The sequence below is a fragment of the Trichechus manatus genome, unplaced genomic scaffold (genome assembly GCF_000243295.1).
Source record: "Trichechus manatus latirostris isolate Lorelei unplaced genomic scaffold, TriManLat1.0 scaffold00149, whole genome shotgun sequence".
NCBI classification, from domain to species: domain Eukaryota; kingdom Metazoa; phylum Chordata; class Mammalia; order Sirenia; family Trichechidae; genus Trichechus; species Trichechus manatus.
In genome coordinates, this window is record NW_004444085.1 from 912,399 (window position 1) to 915,518 (window position 3,120).

Genomic DNA, 3,120 nt, shown 5'->3' on the forward strand with positions numbered 1-3,120 from the left:
ATCAATTAGACTTTTTCTGTTTTTCAGTCTTGTTGGAATCTGTTAAAATTCTCTTAGGAATATCCCAGGCTGATTACAGCATTTTCTCACGTGTACTGGAAATAAGTCATTTTGGAGATAATTCTTTACATGAAACAATTAGCTAAGAATGATTCAGTTTATGAAAAGGATTTAGGAGATGGTTTATTTAGAAGTTTACATAAAATATCGTATGTTCCAACAATCATCATTTTATTAACATACGGACAGGCATACCTCATTTTATTGTGCTTCGCTTTATTATGCTCCGCAGATACTGCGTTTTTTACAAATTGAAGGTTTGTGCCAAGCCGGTGTCGAGCAAGTTTGTCGGCACCAATTGTTCCATCACCATGTGCTCACTTTGTGTTTCAGTGTCACATTTTGGTAATTCTCACAATATGTTAAACTTTTTCATTATTAGTATATCTGTAGCGGTGATCTTTGATTTTACTGTTGTGATTGTTTTGGGGCGCCACAAACCATGCACATGTAAGACAGCTAACTTGATTGATAAATGTTGTGTGTGTTCTGACTACCCCACCAGCCAGCCATTCTCTTGTCTCTCTCCCTCTCCTTGGGCCTCTGTATTCCCTGAAACATGACAATATTGAAATTAGGCCAGTTAATAACCCTACAACAGCCTCTAAGTGTTGAAGTGAAAGAAAGAGTTGCACATCTCTCACTTTATATCAAAAGCTAGAAATGATTAAGCTTAGTGAGGAAGGCACGTCAAAAGCCAACACAGGCCAGAAGCTAGGCCTCTCGGACCAAACAGCCAAATTGTGAACCCAAAGGAAAAGTTCTTAAAGGAAACTAAAAGGGCTACTCCAGGGAGCACACGAATGATAAAAAAGTGAAACAGCCTTATTGTTGCAGATATGGAGAAAAGTTTTAGTGATCTAGATAGAAGATCAAACCAGCCACAACATTCCCTTAAGTTAAAGCCTAATCCAGAGCAAGGTCCTAATTCTCTTCAATTCTATGAAGGCTGAGAGAGGTGAGGAAGCTGAAGACGAAAGTTTGAATCTAGCAGAGTTTGGGTCATGATGTTTAAGGGAAGAAGCCATCTCCATAACAAAAAAGTACAAGGTGGAGCAGCAAGTGCTGATGTAGAAGCTTCAGCAAGTTATCCAGAAGATCTAGCTAAGATAATTGATAAAGGTGGCTACACTAAACAACAGATTTTCAATGTAGATGAAACAACCTTATACTGGAAGAAGATGCTGTCTAGGACTTTCACAACTAGAGAGGAGAAGTCAATGCCTGGCTTCAAAGCTTCAAAGGACAGGTTGACTATCTTGTTAGGGGCTAAGGCAGCTGGTGACTTTAAGATGAAGTCAGTGCTCATTTACCATTTTGAAAATCCTAGGGTTCTTAAGAATTAGACTAAATCTACTCTGTCTGTGCACTATAAATGGAACAACAAAGCCTTGATGACAGCATATCTGTGTACAACGTTCTGTTTACTGAATGTTTTAAGCCCACTGTTGAGACCCACCCCTCAAAACAACAGATTCCTTTCAAAATATTACTGCTCATTGACAATGCACCTGGTTACCCAAGAACACTGATGGAAATGTATAAGGAGATTAATGTTGTTTTCATGCCTACTAACACAATATCCATTCTGCAGCCCATGGATCAGGGAGTGATTTCAACTATGAAGTCTTATTATTTAATAAATACATTTTGTAAGGCTATAGATGTCATAGATAGTGATTTCTCTGATGGATTTGGGCAAAGTAAATTGAAAACCTTCTACAAAGGATTCACCATTGTAGATGCCATCAAGAACATTCATGATTCATGGAATGGGGTTAAAATATCAACATTAACAGGAGTTTTGAAGAAGTTAAATCCAACCCTCATGGATGACTTTGAGGGGTTCAAGACTTTAGTGAAGGAACTAACTGTGGATGTGGTGGACATAGCAAGAGGAATAGAGTTAGTAATGAAGCCTGAAGATGTGACTGAATTGCTGCAATCTCATGATAAAACTTCAATGGATGAGAAGTTGCTTCTTATGAATGAGCAAAGAAAGTGGTTTCTTGAGATGGAATCTACTCCTGGTGAAGATGCTGTGAACATTGTTGAAATGACAACAAAAAATTTAGAATATTACATAAACTTAGTTAATAAAGCAGTGGCAGGGTTTGAAAGGATTAACTCCAATTTTGAAAGAAGTTCTACTGTAGGTAAAATACTATCAAACAACATCACATGCTACAGAGAAGTCTTTCATGAAAGGAAGAGTCAATCAATACGGCAAACCTCATTGTCATCTTATTTTAAAAAATTGTCACAGCCTCCCTAGCTTTCAGCAACCACCAGCCTGATCAATCAGCTCTCATCAACATCGAGGCAAGACCCTCCACCACAAAAAGACTACAACTTATTGAAGGCTTAGATGATAGTTAGCATTTTTTAGCAATAAAGTATTTTTAAATTAAGGTATGTACATTGTTTTTTTATACATAATGCTATTGCACACTTAATAAGCTGCAGTATGGTATAAAAATAACTTTTATGTGCACTGGGAAACCAAAAAGAATTCATGTGACTCACTTTATTTCGGTGGTCTGGAAATGAACCCACAATATCTCCAAGGTATGCCTGTAGGTGAAAAAATGTTCAACAGTGTTGTCAAGGAAATCTTATCAGTTGCAATTTTCTTTTGAAAATCTATTAATATTGCTATCTTCTAGGAAAGTGGAAATGATTTTGATGTAATCTCCTAATTATTTTGTCACCTATGCATAGGCTCCAAATGTTTTACCTTCTGTCAGATGCATGTTAAACTATGTTTAGAGTCTCTTCAATGAGTATAGTAGATGCCAGAAAAATAATGGGAGTTAGAGTTAGTCTCATCCCTGACTTTAATTAGGTAAGTGAATTTGTAGGTTTTTCTTAGCCTTAGATTTCCATTTTTTCTCAACAGAATTGCTGCAAGTCCCTTAAAAGTGCAAAATTGTATAGTTTTCTGTGAATTTATTTACAATTGCAATGAATGTATGGCCTATGTTTGAATGTAATAGTCTCTTTACATAAATATTAGCAAAAATAAAATCTCACACTGCCTAATAAGCTTTATCACTAGAA

The 3,120-nt window shown here is 36.4% G+C and overlaps 1 pseudogene; it reads left to right on the top strand.

The window, feature by feature from the left end:
• The first annotated feature begins 502 nt into the window (after window positions 1-502).
• LOC105756752 (tigger transposable element-derived protein 1-like) lies at window positions 503-2,439 on the top strand (annotated as a pseudogene).
• The last annotated feature ends 681 nt before the right edge of the window (window positions 2,440-3,120 follow it).